At 34.5% G+C, this 17,862-nt stretch overlaps 1 protein-coding gene across 1 annotated transcript in view; it reads left to right on the forward strand.

Moving 5' to 3' along the window:
* LOC126967235 (uncharacterized) overlaps positions 1–17,862 on the forward strand; it is a 272,244-nt gene that overhangs the window by 127,300 nt on the left and 127,082 nt on the right. The gene's annotated exons all lie outside the window — the stretch shown is intronic.

Consider the following 17,862-nt stretch of genomic DNA (forward strand, 5'->3'; position numbering starts at 1 on the left):
GACAATGTAAGCACACTTTTCTCCTTAGTCATATGTCAACTGCGTGTCAGTCACCAAGCCTGTGTGTGCTATAAAAAAGTGCTCAAATAATACGTTAACCACGCAAAAAAGATTATGTGACTTTTCACCGGTAACTTGATATTATTAGATTGGTTTTCAAAAAGCGTAAATAATTAAGTAAAACGAATATTTTAATTATTGACAAGTATTCACATCCCTTTCTCAACCGCTTGTCAGAAAAAGACGACGCGAACAGCACACAGTCAGAAATGAAAACTATGGAGTAGCTCTTTTTTAAAAGGCCCAGAGCACAATGATTAGCAATATTGTATTTTGTGTACAAAAATTCGTTGCCGGTAAACGCGAACGGCTTACAAGAACGCGAACAATTACAATCTAGTGCAATTTACAGGGTATAACAGACGTATCGTTAATAAAAAAGCTAATCTTTTTTAGCTTTCCCCTACGCGAGATAAAGAGTAATAAAAAGAGAAATGGCGACAATTCATAGAAAAAGAAAGATGTGAACAATTTTACAAACCAAATAAGTCGAGTGTCAATTGCTCGAATTATTTCCTCGAGGCCGATTTATATTTCATCACAAAAGGATTTAAGCGTATTTAAACTCATGCTCAAAAAGTATGGTAAAACTTTGTTTAATATTAAAAGTATTGAAATCTATTTCGAATATGAATAATATAATTAGTCAAATAGACGCACACACAAAAGTCACATTTATAATTTGACAGAAGCTCTCAAACAATGATATGTTGATGTCCGCTTACACTACATATACCAAAAAGATACCCTGGAAATGATGTCTAAGTCTTAAAGACAAGTTTTTAAGAATTAAATTTATTTCAGGTAACTTAACATTTTAATATATACCAGTTTGCTGAAATATTTTATGTAAATAAAAATAATATTTTTGAGTATTTGTTTATCTCATTAAAGGTTATCTTAACTTATTAGATTCACATCCATTGAGAGCGTTATGGAGTAATAAATATACCCACAAAACAATAAATAAACATAAAAACTTTCGCCTTTACAATACTGAGTGTGATTTTTGATTAAAAACGTAAAAACCTCCGACTGAACAGATCTTGATCAGAAAAAAGGGACAGACTTACAAACGTAAAACTTATAGCAACCCCCTTTTTCGTCAGGTAAGCTACTCCACTGATATTACTGTCCAATTTGCGTTCTAAATTCAAAATACGCAGCTTAACCTAAAAAAGTGTTTACATTGCTGCATATTCACCAATAATATTCAAAACAACTGGAGTAAACGCAGAAATGTATAATAATAATAAATATAATAATAATATAGATAGCAGTCATAGCTTATTATGGTGTTATTTGTGGCATGTACCTTATTTCGGCTTTCTTATTATATGACGTCAATCGTCTATATGTATTGAACGTCATTGTCCTTAGTATTCTGAATATGAAAACACTAACCTACGCACACATTGACTAATCTAAATTGTCTTACGTCTTTACGCTAGTTAATCACTGATTGTTCCAGAGATTTAGATGTCGGCGTGTTGTTTACATGTCATGTCTTCTAAAACTGATCATAATTTGTAGTCCATGGGTTCACATCTGGGCTAGTCAAGGGCTTCATTAAGATTTTTCATTTTTGTAGAGCAAAATATTCTTTGTATGAAACCACTTTATACTACACGAGAAGATAAATTATTTATATCAGAATTTTACTGCATTTAACGAGGGCCAAGTGCTATGCTGGAAACACCAATTAACGTGAGATGAGAACAATTAAACGAGAAAAATGGAAAAGTTGAAAGCAGATTTGTATACACAAACTCAAAGTTAATTTATATTTTTTATTAGTAAAACGTTCTCTGAGTATTTTGGTTAATCATTTTCAAAATATATTGACGATTGCGTTCAAATTTGTTCTGACTCATTGTAATTATCAACTTAAAGTTGTCCGAATAACTTATTCCGTTATTACTGCGAATTAAACTTGTTTTTGTTTCGGTGTTTTATTATTGAAAGGGTCTGATAAGTCGTGGTCACAGTGAAACGGTGAAGCCTATTTCGTCCGCAAAGTTTCTCAGAGCTCGTCAAAAGCTTCTCTCCAACTTAAAACTCGTTTTTCCATTTACGAAACTGATGTTGTGTTAAGTGACATTCTTGAATATATTTTACATAGCCTTGAAGGTTAGAATAAGGCTCTATAGGCCATAATATTATTTTTCGTTCTTAATTTTATACTAATAAATTTATTATCACGATATTCATTTGATTTTATATTATTTTTATTGTTTTGCTCAAAGTATTGTAAACTTATGTTCTTCATCAGAAAATCATAATGTTATATGAAATATGTATACAGTCGTAAGCCTGTCAGAGACCTTAGGGGGCGTCCATAAATTACGTGAGATGTTTAAGGGGGGGAGGGGGGTCGAGTCAAATCTCATCTAATCTTACGTTGGAGAGAGGGGGGGGGGGTCTCTGCAAATATCACGGAATTGTTTCTGATTGAAACAAAAAAAAAATATACTATTTTGATCCATTTAATCATATGGACAAGTTGGTTCCAATAGAAGTTCTTCAGACCACGCATGATTCTCCATCGACTGAGTTAGAGTAGATATCCGTGTTTTTATCACAATAGTTACTATTGTAAAAAAATTATTACACTTATAACTCTCAGCAATATTGATGACTAGTCTTAACTAGTCGTAAATAAAAGCACGAGGGATTTTTTTTCTTTTAACAATAACTATCAAACGAGTTCGAGTATGTAAGAAACCCACATTTTGAAAAATCTCACGTGAGATTGGGGGATGGGAGGGTGGGTTGAATAAAATCTCACGACATTTCACCAAGGGGGGGGGGGGGGCGGTACAGAAAATTTAAAAAAACACCTCACGTAATTTATGGACGCCCCCTTAGTAGACTAATGATAAACTTACTATTAAAAGATGTACTTTGCAGCAGGAGATATAAATAATGATTAAGATGATGAATAAATGTACGAAAGTTTTATCATAAAGTTATAGTTTAATCCAATGCTTGGTGATGGAAGATTTAATTGCTTTCCTTCCGGAGAGGAAACGAATCGTGCTGGTTTAAAACGAATGTTTGCTGACTCACGATTCTGCCATGTACGTAGGCAGCCTAAGGGAAAATCAAGTAAACATTATTGGGTTTTCATTTTATTAATCATATCGCAAAGAACCATTGCTGCAGCATTCCGATCTTCGCCAAAATATTCTCGTTGTTGAATGGCTAGGTGGACAGGTAAAATCTAGACAAATCCTTGTCTAAATAGTAGCACAGAAATATTTAAAAAAAAACTCAACTGTTTCTCTAAATCATTCATTAAAGCTACAATACAATATTTTCGTATCTGATATTAAGAAATTTCATTCACGCCATGGCTGCAATACCAAATGGAACCACGTCACGTGACGTCACTTACTGTTACTGACAGCTTGCGAACGTATTTTATTTACAGTACAGATTTGCTGTACTCGACATTGCAATACGCTTTAGATGCTTCAGAAAATACCAACAAACAATTGTGCAAAATCATTCCCATGTGTGATCAGCTCACATATAACATATAAGTAGGCATAATAAAATTAACGAAATAAAAACATATTGTCACGAAATGGACACCCAGCTTAATTTTTGAAATTATTGAGGTTAGGATAAACACAATTCCAACACTCATTCTCAGTCGGTACCTGCTTAGTTGACCTGATGACATCAGCAAACTAAATGCGTTTTAAATCAAACTATATAATAGATTGTTCGCTTCTGACTAGACGGATCACGGAGCTCACATACACGGAGTAGACGCCTTTTCGACGTTCGCCAGCCGCGAACTAACTATGGCAGACATTCTGTTCTGCACAGGATAGTAAATTTATACGAAAAAAAAAATTAAATATATTGACATTTTTTTCATCAGCCGTAATAAATTTATTAACTCAGTGTTCGAGCACATGTCCCAAGCTGAGAACGATGCCCATTAGACTGAACACTACACACTACTCACAACTCACAACACTCTCACATATTCGGAACACATATTCATTGTCTATTTAATAATTATGTATCACATGCACACATTACTCAGGACTTCTTCTTCTTTTTTTTTTATATAATTAGCATTTATTTACCAGCGTTATTATTTCATTATAATTTAACCTGCCAAACTTTGATAAAGGCAATACATGTATATAGTTAATAGTATTAATTTTTTGAATAGAAATGCTGTAAAGTTTGCTTAGATAAATAAATGAAAATAAATAATAAATATTAATTATTGAATGCCTTTAGTGTTTGCAATCATTATTTGTGTAATTTGGTGCTTCGTGAACTTGACGGTCGTGATTACTGTCATAATTACTAGTCGCATCCAACAAATACAACTGCATTAAAGGATAAAAATACCTATATTTCACAATGAATTCCTTGAGCGATTTGAGTTGTTTACTACTTATGCAAAGTTGGGATGATCGCTCCATAACCAGGTAGTAACTTATTGAAATGACTTTGGTAACCTTCAAGAAGAGTGCCATGTACTTCATCTGGACTTGAAAACATAATGGACGGAGGTGATCACTTAAAATTAAGTAACCCGTTTACTTATTTATCTTCCTATCCTGTGAAAAAGATGCTTGATCTGTTACTTTTTGATTGTAAAGTGAAAGTCATAAGAAATAAATGAAGTGTCTCGGTCACCTTACATAAGTCGCTATCACAAGCATTGCTATTCCATCAACCAATAGAGAATTTGTTTCACATCAAACAAAAAAAAAAACAGGACAAAAAAAATGTAGATGAATTTTAACTTTGAATGCACTAATGATCACTAACGACTTCAACAACACTTTAAAATTAACAATACTCAATTTTCTTTATAAAAATAATTAATTTGCTGTAATATGACTAACATACGTGATTACAGAACTGTCTAGAAAAATGTAAGACGCTCTAATATATTATACCTAATAAAATTATATGCGTAGGCGTGCAGTATTCAATAGTGTTACAAATACAAAATATTTTAAAAAGAAGTAGTTTTTAGAATTTTTGTCCATTTATTTGTGTAACTCAGAAATTATTGTTATCAGCGATATATACGACAAAATGCGAAATTCCACCGACATCACTTTGATGTTGGATATTTTAACAGTTTTTACCTCATTAGCCACATTGTTCAAACATCTGCATCTGGATTGGATAACAATACAAATAATATTTCAAAGACTGACAACTTATATCTTACTTCTGGTATAGTGTATGTCCATGGGCAAGGCTGATTTCTTTTACTTTCCATTAGATGAGGCTCACCCCCCTTTCCTCCTAATACAAAAAATGGCTAACTCGATTTGAATAGGGCTTTCGCTGATGTATTTTGGCAATCTTCCTGTAATAGTGTTTGAAAAACAAAAAGTTGTTATTTCTCTAATTTTCTGTAATTTAAACCGCCCTTAGTTTGTAGACCAAGGGGATCATATCCGGTGTTCGTCCAGGGATAGTATTTACGTATAATCTATAGATCGATATGTTTATATGTCTTTCAATTCTTCTTTGAGTAGACGGATTGAAGGCTGAAATTTTTAATATTATGTGCGATCCTTTGAATACAGAAAGGATTTATAACTACTTATATTGGATTTATTTTTTAATATTTTTACCTAAGCTTCTCTTATTGATCTGATAACTGTACGCTAATGACAAGGCAGTAATTATCCCCAAGGTTTAGCTTAATTGTAATCAATGTCATATTACTTTCAAAGATGTAAATAATGAAAATTAACCTTCACCTTCACACTCACTTCACATCACTAGTCATTATTGTTTTCCGATATACTCACCAGTTTAACATTATATTCACGTACAAATGTCGCGAAATTTTACGATATATTATTTTACACTTTTACCCAAATTAACTTTGCCCAAACTAAGCAAAGCCTGTATTATAGTACATGAATGCAAGATGACATATATAATACTTAGACAACTATACTAATATTAAAAAGGCGGCCGAGGTAAACTTGTAAGTTTGTGAGGTTGTAGGTTAATCTCCGAATCTACTAAAACAATTTTAAAAATTCTGTTACCAATGAAAAGCCACATTATTTGTGAGTGAGTGTGAGTGAGAAACCCAAAAAGTGAAAAGATTGTTTCATGGTAATCGGATTTGCAATGTAAGCCTGAGAAAAAATGGTTGAACGAAAACTTTTCTTTGAATGTTGCCCTAACGATGAGAGAAATATGATTGTTCTGTATATATGCGTTTAGCAGCATTGAACCAACTAATAACATGGTAAATGCGGACGAAGTCACAGGTAGTAGCGAGTTATTATATATCGTGACAATTTAGTACACATACGTTGAACTGATAGACAATATTTATTTGTTTCACATTATCGAGAATATACAACTGAAAGCTCCTGTAAAAATTTGTACGAAACAAAAAGCTCTGAGTTTAACAAGGCTGAAAGTATTTTCTTTTAGCTTCGTAACTTTACCAGACAGGAACGTGAAAATTGTTGGTAACAGAGTTTATTTTGCAATCTTTAGTCACGTATCGGATAAAACCTATTATAGTGGGAAGGAACGAAGGTTGAGTGAAAAACATCCTAGCGATATATTATATGACCTTTTAGTGACTTTCTTTTTTATGTTAAGAAGATATAAGCTTATTTTATCGATAACTATCATTTTGAGTAAAATGAAACGTTTTCTTTACGTTGCGCTATTAGATATGTAAATAAATCAACGAATATGGTTTCACTGGTAAATACAGATGAAGTTGCGGATTAAAGCTAGTACATAAATACATCCATGACTCGGAAACAAACTTCCATATTCATTAAACAAGAGTTTGCACTTTACGAGACACGAACCCGGGACCACTAACCATTGTGCTACATGGGTCGGTAAAATTCTAATGTTATAATTATTGTAACAGTGTGAAAACTGTTCATTAGATCATTTTAAAAAGGCAAAAGCTATTTAATTTATTTTGACATTATATATAAATGATGTTACAGGCTGCTTTTTATTTTTATATAAATTACAAAGGGCCAGCATTCAAAAAGATAACAAAAAAATCAGTAAAAAGATGTATCGTCATCACGGCATAGTCACGTCATCATATGTTACGTGAATACGTGCACATATCAGTATTCTCCACGAGACATGACTGTCTGGGATAGTATTACTTAGCGGTGGTAAGTTTTTCCTTGAATCTTCAAAAATCGCGTAATACATTTTCCGCCAGCCGCAGATGTACTGACGTCGTCAGTATGTCTTTATTATTTTCCGTTCTCAGCACTTAAAGTAAAATTGGAACAAATATTCCAAAATTTACGAACCATGCGTCATCGGACGTTTACCTTAGCGGTTAAAAGTATTGTGGGCGTAATCGCTGTAGTAGCTGATTCGTTTACTTAAAAATCAAGCGTGACGGAGTCAGTCAACTTCAGCATGTTTAATTCTTCACTATCTTTTATTAGCTAACAGTAAATATTTGATACTACACTTAGGTACTCGTAAAGTGTATCATTTAATTCGTTGCGGGAGTAAAAGTTGTAGGAACGCTCATTTCTAATAAGTTCTTCATTTGTGTTTGGCTTGCATATTGAATTTTTGATAGACTCTCTAAGTTAATTATACTTTTTTATTTAAATGCTGTCACTTCAAAATGGCAAAGTATTTTTACAATTTTGAATTTTGTTTATTCATAATATGTGTAATAGAAAGCACTGGGTATGAGAAATAAAATAGCGATATTGCGATTCCCTTTAATAGTGTATTGAGGCCCTCCACTTCGTCTTGTGCATACTTAATAGACACTCATAGGAATCGCCCACTTTCTCCCCGTGCTGTGTAATGTACTATTTCTATGTTACACTCTAATGGTCCAATAGTATCCACGTAGTTTAAAATTTTAACGCTTGGAAAATATTGTGATTCAAGCTGCTAGCTTATTTTAATGAAATGAAATGAAATGAAATGAAATGATTTATTTGTATGAATCGTGGTAACATAGTTGTTAACAATTAATTGGTGTACAGCACAATTCGCCAATATATCGGCATACAAATATTTGATTGTCAATATTGGAATATCATATTTAATTTATACTTATACGTTCTTAATACACATTACATAGCTTTAATTCAATGAGATAATATAAAATAAACATTAGTTTGTAGGTACCTCTCAAAAATTACATTTGAATACTATTATTTTTGGCTAAAGAATTCTTTTAAACTATAAAAGCATTTATCTATTAGCCATAATTTTAATTTTTTATGCATTAATGTTTTAGGCATCTCTCTAATATTCTTTGGAAGGTGGTTAAATACCCTAATACACATAACATTTGCGTTATTTTGATGAAGCGCTGTTCTACAGTATGGCATCAGAAGGCGAGTTGGATCTCTTAATCCTAATATGGAATAGTCCTTTGCTGGTTTAAAAAGTTCACCATGTTTTTTAATGAACATACAAATTTCTAATATATATAGACCAGTAAGCGTTAACAGACGGTGCTTTTTGAATAATGGTCTACACGATTCTAGAGGACTGACATTGCATAAAGCTCTTATACATTTTTTTTGTGCCAGAAAAACATTTGAAATATTTTAAGTTAAAACTTTTGTAAGATATTGCTAATGCTTATTGATACTTCAATGTGACGAGCGTGTGAGAATCCCGAGAGCCAATATATTGTAAAGGGTACAGGGCATATCACTTATCATCAAGTTGATGTTTTTTTCGTCTTGTTACTTCTTATAGCCTAAACACGCGGTCGGACTCGGTATGGCCGAACCATCGGACGATCCAGTGGGCGCCACTCACCAATTGGTCCGGCGTCGTACTCGGTCCGGACGGTAATAATAATAATTTTGTGAGTTGGACAATGCGACATACCATCCAATATGGTCCGCTTTCAGTCCTCGTCTGATGTGTTTAAGCTATTACAAAGAGTTCTTGCTTCTTCACGTAATATATCGAGTTAAGTATGGCACCCTGCTTTGACATTTTGTCAGGAAAGCCGTTGATATATGGATCTAGTTTGTAGTCAGACATCTGATATTTAAACATCAACGTTATAAGCGCATTAAACTCATTTGCATATATCGCTCAGCTATGACAGTTGCTCTTATCACAATTAATGTGTGCTTGAGTTCATATTCTATTTGTACATGAAGTATTACGGCAGTGAGTCACTTAGGTACTCATAGATAAGGTGAGTGCAGTGAGCTGATAAATCCACTACGATTAATTTTTTCACAAGAATGATGTGTACTCGATGTATCATTGCGCATTGATTTTTTTTTATAAATCTGACAAATTCGTTGTATTCCTTGTTATAACTAGAGTCCTAAAAGTCTCTCGGATGAGTTTTAAAAGAACGGCCATGTAGCTGAGCTTTAGGGAAAAAGTAGCATGCAATGATTGTTAATTTTTTATATCGCCTTTATAAAAAACTATTGCCCAAGTAAATTATGCTAAAATTGGCATACATAGTCCATTTCATAAGCAACAGTCAAGCTGACTTTCCATGTTAGTAAAACAAATATATTTTATTTTATACTAGAGGGCAGGCAAGAAGCTCGCCTGATGAAAAGTAAAAATTTTCCACCCAAGGACCTTAGTCAAGAGATGCCTTGCCAACCTTTTATGTTTGCTCTAGGCAGGTGACAAAGCTATATTGGTACGGGTGTATAGTAGCCGATAGCTTATTCACTGAGAAAGACGAGGCAAGAAGTTATTTGCCAATCTTCAAAATTTTACAGCTGGTACTTATCATTCCTCCGAGCACTTCACGTTACATATGCTACAGAAGATGCAGGGAGACCTCATAATTTTACGCTATATGACATAATTCTGCATTGTATGAATATGAGGTGATGTTAATAAAAAAATGTTCACAAAACTAAATGCTGTCTGTAGAGTTTCTTAATATATTTCTGGCTATATTCCGGTTTGTGCTGGCTGTGTGTTGAAAGTTGATTTTTAGAATATTCAATCATACAATTTTAACAAAATGCAGTTGATACGAGTGACCATCTACCAAGAACGCGATGCTCATCTATCGATGACATACCTACATAATATTTGAGTCAAGGAGAATACACGTCATGCTCTTATCAAAACACACCTCGTTCCAACTTTGTAAAATTCATAGGTATGTCACGCGAATTAGACCTTCAGCGACATCTGTGTAAAACTGTACTGATTAAACGACAGATAAACATTTTCGTCGTCGTCAGGTACTTCAGGTTCAGGTAGGTCTTTCCAACTTATGTTGGAAAGACGTAGATATTAATGATTTGACAAAGATAAATGACAAGTAATTAATATTTTCATTGCAATTTAGAAATCAGTATAACAATAAATGCTTCGAAAAAGGTGGCTCAACGATTTAACTGATCAATGACAAAAATGCACGCGTTGAAGCTAGCATTACTCTTACATTATCATAATAGACTGAAATTCGGGTAAATTGTGTCATGCCATGAAAAGAAGATTCTATACGGTAATCGCCAGCGAACATCGAAATTGCTGACTCCAGTTCAAACACCAAGTCCTATCATTTGGCATTGCTTCATGCGTCGGTTCGTTGTGTGTCCTCTACCGCATTTATCACGGGGAGTGTTCCGAAGAGCTGTTGCACCTGATTCCTGCCGCCGGAGTCCATCTTCGCACGACACGCCACAATTTAGGATATCATCCCCACCATCTGGATGTGTGGCGGTCCTCCACAGTGCAGTGTGCAAGGAGCTTTCTTCCACGTACTAGAAAGCTGTGGAATGAGCTTCCTTGTGCGGTGTTTCCGGGACGATACGACATGGGTACCTTCAAAAAAAGCGCGTACATCTTCCTTAAAGGCTGGCAATGCTCCTTTCCTGTTGTTGCTGGAGAATGTTGGCGGCGGTGATCACTTAACACCAGGTGACTCGTATGCTCCTTTGTCCGGCTTTTCAGTAAAAAAAACTTGACCTTCCCATTTCCTAGCAGAAATGTATAATAGGTGACGAGATTTCAAAAATAGAAAATCAATAAATATATTTTACCTTACAAGATACTTTCACCCCATATTTATCATATCCTATATATTTAGTATTTTGCATAGGATTAGCAAATCATAAATATAACTTGATAATTTAACACGAAAATGGCATCATCGACGTAAATGTATTACGAGTGTTAGCTAATATTGTCTCGTCTGCAATGTTAATACAGTTGAGCGTCACCTGTACCATAACATTATTTTCAGCGAAGTAATTTCAAATTGTCTATGTGTAAGTAACAAACACCTTAAAGAGGTAGACAATATTTATTTGAAATGCAAACATAAGTAGTTCTGCTTTTTTCACGTTACACAGTTTTCACACTGAGCATTGAATAAAATTAACTGAAATTGTACAATTGCTGCCCTTGATTACAAAGGAAAGTAAGTTAGAAAAGTTATATAATATAGATTTTATTCTGTAAGGTTACTGTAAGACAAGTTTAATATGTTGTGAATTAAAAAGTGTATTCGTGTTGTTCTGAGTATATATGCTTCCCGTGTGGTCCTTTTGCAATTTGGTGGCATCCATGAGAATACCATAAAAGTCTTAAATTTGCTATAAGTATGTGCGCGAGAAATGGACGAATAACTCAAGATCGCACCAACCGATTTCAATTATAATTTTTTTATTGGAAAAGATATACTTCAAAGGTGGTTAGTTGGCTTAGGTTCTGATTATGGGATCCATGACAAAGTAACGGAACTCTTTAATTCTTAGGAGAAAATTGACGATGCTCGGCCGAATCTTGTATATGTTATCCGGATATTTGAGTCACCTACCGTAACATCGTTATGGTAATGGAACTCCTTAACGACTTACAGTAAGGGTGCGATCTATGGCAGAACTTATAACTGTCTATAATCAAATTGCAATGCGCTTACGTTAATTGTTGCATTGCTTAGCTAAGTGGTCTACATATATTTAGACAAATTTTAAGTTAGTGTACCTGAACTCACTAAAAAAAAAATTAAAAAAACAACCGTCAAATCAACATCAAAAACACTATTCCAAAACAATAAGTATAATATGCACTAAAAAGTATAAAAATAATAACATTATTATTAATTAATCTAATTCTAGTTACGATTATTGTTATTTTTGGAGTCGATTAGATTGTATAAAAAATACGCATTATTTTTATACTTTTTAGTGCATATTTATATCTGTTGTTAAGGAATAGTGTTTCTTAATTCGGTTGGGTTTTTTGTTGATTTTTTTTTATAATAACAGGTTATCAGCCCTGCCCCTCATTAAAAAAGAACTGAAATCTGCACATTTATCAAACATTACCCAAATAACAACGTACCGTTTATACGACAAACTAAAGTAAAAGTAATTAATGACAAACTTTTCAGTCATAACAATATTAAATCTAGTTATTTTCAATGTTAGTTGAGATACCATAGATAAAATCGTTCCTTACACACATTTTACAATTACGCTTGGTGTCTAGACGACCATGCGAGTAGATTACAAATCTTTAGTTGCAACGGTACTTACAGTCCTCTGTTTTATCCAAGATCATTTAAAACTAGAGACTCCATACTAAAGTAGTGAAGAATGAGACACCGGTGCAAGCAGTACTGGACCTTATAATAAATCTATCGGGTATTGGCATTGGTGCAGTATTGCTTCAGCTGATGTAAGCTGTTTTCTATCATCTTTAAAATAGAGGAGGTTATTATCAATTTTATATCAAAAAGAAATTATTTAGTAGGGATTGCGATGGGAGGTGACTGCTAGAAATTGAAAGTAAATCAATCGGAAAAAACGCTTCCGTGTGGCGTAGATTGGTATCCATAATCAATTCAGCGTCTGGTAAAGTTTTATTCTCCCATATTTCAACGGTTGTTGCAGGTACAGTCATGCCCAATTAGTTTGAGTGGTGACAATTTTTATTCTTATTTACAATACACTAATTATATATTTTATGTCTAATGAAAGAAATCTTTAATAATTTTATTCGCTACTTTGCATTACTTTAATGTAATTAAATGTCCACATAACCTGGGCTGGGGTTGCAGTAAAGGCGTGAGGAACTTCGTTCAAATTCAAATATTTTTATTCAAAATAGCAATGTGATATCACTTATTGAAAATCAAAAAACTACCACATTCCAAAACGAATGCCTGAGAAGAACGGACGCAACAAACTCAGCGGGCTTTTCTTTTTTTCAACAAAAAAATTTAATAGCCTGAGGGCGGTCATTTTCTGGGATCTTGTTGTAAAAGCATTTACATCGCTCCACAACAGACTTACTAACTCGACTTAGCCAAGTAGTAGGCATTATAAGTTTATGTCTGTTCCTGGTGTTAACATTACACAGATTTTATTATCTCTAATATATTAAGGAGCAACAGTCAATATGTTAATTTCTTTAAATTTTGCTCTATAGGACCTAGTTTACACGAGTAAACAGCGTGAATAGCCCTCTTCTGCAACACAAATATTGTATTAATATCGGCAGCATTGCCCCATAGTAATAAGGTCCGGCGGGATTCTGCACACGTTTTATTTATATATTTTTAAAAACGAACTGATTTTTTGGTTATCAAAACCATCTTTTGGCTAACCAAGGTTTCCACAGAGTTTTTGAAAGTGTTTGACCATTTTCATCACCATCGCCCAGGCGCAGCATACAGGTACATTCATGACGGTTGCTGATTTGGCCCTTAACCTGTGGACCCTGCTGTTCTCCAAGGCGCTGTACTATCTTCTACACCATTACTTCTGCATATCAATGATATGTTGTTATTGAACGTGCTTATGCTGAAATGAACACTGGAGATGGCACAAGGAACTTTTATCTTCTTTGGAAGTCTTCTATTGTGAAGTTTATAATGATCCTTAAACAGTTTTACCCCCAGAAGACTCAATTTTATGTGTTAAACATTTATTTATTTATATTTATATTTTATTAATTTATTATTTAAATAAATAAATAAATAAACATTATGAAAGCCACATTTATTATACCGCCACACCTCGATATTAGTTCATTTAGGCTCTCGCCTAGTACTGAAATATTGAGTAGCTCTCATTACTGACTTGGTACATCTTTAGAATCAGCTCGATTGCGTTAAACGAGAGCTGCACAGATCATCGTGGATCCAGCACTGTTGCATAGAGAGGTCGATGCACTGAGTCCATTCTCTTTATTCCTGCCGCAGAATACCACTTTTGCACCACAGACATTATAATCCTCAACAGATGCTAAGACTTAACATCTTATGTCATTCAGGTGGATGCGGAGCGTTCCTCCTAACTGCGATATTCAAGGTAATTTTGCCTTGTATAACCAAAATGTGGAATGAACTTCATGATTCATCTGCAGTTGAAAGATGGTAATTTATTATTAGGAACGTTAGTAAAATGTATTTTTTTTTCCATGTCACTAATTATCAATTCAAATGTGATAAATGAAGTATGTTTTTGAAGGTGTTATGATACTGATTATTAATATAGAAATTCTTTTCCCAAAATACTGGAGCAGATGTATCACAATAATTCGATACGTGGCGGGTCTTTCCGTTGTCGAGATAATTGTCGCGGAGGTCAATGGGTGCGACGGATGATCAATGGGTCGTACTGCTTGTGCAATTCTGATATCACGGGCACTATCGATTTCTAACTGTATGAGGAAATCGTATTGTGGTAACATGGAAAACCCAATTTAGATATTAGGGAAATTTATCAAACCATTTTTTTACATATTTCCTAGTAGACCTAACTGTATGCTCCGCCTAATGTCTAACTGATTTTTAACAGACTTCCACAGACTAAAAACTCATGCTATTAAAATATACTAAGGGCTGCTTTTGCTGCAGAAAGTAAATTAGAGTTTCGTGCAAAGATTAAAGATTAAGTGAAACCTACAGTTACAGGCGGCCGTTCGCTTATAATATTTCATAGATCGAATGACGTAAGACCGTATGATGTACCTAACAAGCATGTTAATTTTGTATTGTTTGTTTAAAATATTTGAACACTAACCAGACGTGGTACAGTTTACTTTGTGGAATAGTTTTGTTCATTATCACGATCGGCAAGATTTAGGATGATGGATACTTTATTCGATAAACTACACACATTGTTAATGTTTATCTTAGATTTTCCAAGTAAAAAATATTATTTTCATTAGAAACAACAAAACAATCGAATTTAGAGCAGTTTTTTTCAGGGCCTTTAATCACATGAGTCTTGAAAGAGGGGTTCGAAAAAAATCAGAAGGTAGCTTTTAACCTCAACAACTATTAGCAAGGGTGAGGGTAGTTTAAAAGTCCCATAAACTACCCTTAAAACCCATTCATAAATAAATAACTGGTTTAATATTTTTATAAGATTTTTTCTATTAAATATTCCTTTTAATAAGCTTCTTCTTCTTTTAAAAGCATTTTTCTATCAATTTTGCATAACCTGTCCGTCTGGATCACTCCCGTTAAATCATGTCATTTATCATACCTCAACTTTTACACCAATAAATATGTTCGTATACTCTGGGGGACTATCTACTGTCTTTCGTTTGACAAGCCCGTTGATGAAGAAGCAACTTTACAGCGAGAGGCAAAATAATTGTGAACGGACCATCACTAATAATCAAAACCATAACTCTAAATAGACGTCAACCAGGAAGAACTCAACTAGAAGCCAGGCATGTGGAACCGCGGCAAGCCACCATTCTTTTCTCGAAGCACTTGAGATCAATTTCGACCCCCTTATAATATTATCTTAAAAGAGGTACAAAAACCAAATCTCGCAACATAGTTCTTCTACCGTATAAAGTTGTGGGGTCCATGTAATACCAAGTCGGTTAATTTATTCAATCCTAACTTAAAGGTCCTTCCTTCATGTTATTTCGTACTTTGCTAACCTAGCAACACCTTATAGTAACCATAAAATCAATATTAAAAATCTTTTATGTTTTAAATGAATATATTTTAATAGCCTTAGGTATCTTCTACTTTTAACAATGTGCGGCAACTAATACAAACAATGTTCTGTTAAGAGGGAACCCGGGTCAAGCGCAATTTGAAAAATAGGTGTTTGAAGAAACTATTGCCACAATCTCAGTGGCACTTCTTTAACCGCAGAAGGTGTAGAAGAAAAAATGCCATTTTAAACAGAGAGTAGTGGATAAAGATTGCTGTCCTGTTATAGCAGTAGATGCAGATGGTTCTTGGGCAAAACGTTCACACAAAAGAATATGTAGGTCATCGCCCGGTGCTGCATTATGCCGGACTGCAAAGTAAAAATTTATTGATACTGGTGATGATAAGAATGTAATTAAGGCGGCTTAAATTTGAGCCTGATAAGAGATTTATGTCTCCTCTGTATAATTTAAATTTATAGTTAAAAAACTCAAGAGCTTCAACACACTGCAATTGATCAGAGCGATGATAAATTGTAGACTTTAGAGAGGCGCAAGCGTTATATTGCGTAAAATTTTGGAAAAGTCTGTAAGCTACGAAAAAAACCTCAATTATTGCGGAATTATTAAAGTCATTGTTATACTCCCAAATCTGTACAACTGTATGTTCGTAGTAAGCTGGACTGGACAATGTCAAAAGGATAACCGTAAATGTTTTTTTTTTTCGGTATTACTTCTGTCTTTTTTTTATTTGCAAAGGACGAAACGAGCGTTCGAGTCACCTGGTGTTAAGTGATCACCGCCACCCACATCTCTTGCAACACCATAGGAATCACAGGAGCGTTGCCGGTCTTTAGGAAGGTGTACGCGCTTTTTTTGAAGGTACCCATGTCGTATCGTCCCGGAAACACCGCACAAGGAAGCTCATTCCACAGCTTTGTAGAACATGGAAGAAAGGTCCTTGAAAACCGCACTGTGGAGGACCGCCACACATCCAGATGGTGGTGATGATATCCTAACTTGTAGCGTGTCGTGAGAAGGTGGTATTCGGCGGCAGGAATCAGGTGAAACAGCTCTTCGGAACACATGATAAATGCAGTAGAGGACACACAATGAAGCGATGTCTTTACGCAACGCCAAGTGATCCAGCCGTTCACAAAGCAACAATTCCCCGAAAGTCCAAAAGGTCCTCGACAATTCGAGCTGCTCTGCGTTGTACGCGGTCAAATGAATCGAGTTGATACTAGGGAGCGCAGACCAGAGATGACAGCAATACTCCATGTGGCCGGACCTGCGCTTTGTAGAACGCTAGAATGTGGGCGGGCTTGAAGTATTGCCGTGCTCTATTTATGACGCCCAGTTTCTTCGAAGCCAATTTGGCTTTGCTCTCCAGATGGCTGCGGAATTGGCAATCGCTCGAGATATCGAGACCCAAATTCTGATACTAGGCGAGGCAGTAAAGGAAGTGTTTTCGAAGAGCGGTGATACGACAAATGGGGTTTTTTTAGTAGTAAACGCGCAAACTTGAGTCTTCTGGGGGTTAAATTGATTGCCTATTAAATGATGATTCCATTGTGGAAGTAAAATGCAATATAAAATTGAAGAAATTAATACGAAAGATGGAATAGAAAATGAAATTACTGATTTTGGTACACTTCACAAAAACATGTTAAAATTGAAAAGAAATCACAATTATTCTTTATCATGTTTCAACACCAACATCATCAGCCGGAAGACGTCCACTGCTGGACAAAGGCCTTATGTTTTATCATTTCATTTATCATGTACACAGCCAAAATTCTATTATATCATTTTATGGAACCTTAAGGAAGTAACTTTATAAAACAATTGAAAAAGATGACGGACAGCTGTGATTGATCAATTCAAGTTCAGTAGGTCTACTCGCAA

This window comes from Leptidea sinapis, chromosome 12 (assembly GCF_905404315.1).
Source record: "Leptidea sinapis chromosome 12, ilLepSina1.1, whole genome shotgun sequence".
Taxonomy (NCBI): Eukaryota; Metazoa; Arthropoda; class Insecta; order Lepidoptera; family Pieridae; genus Leptidea; species Leptidea sinapis.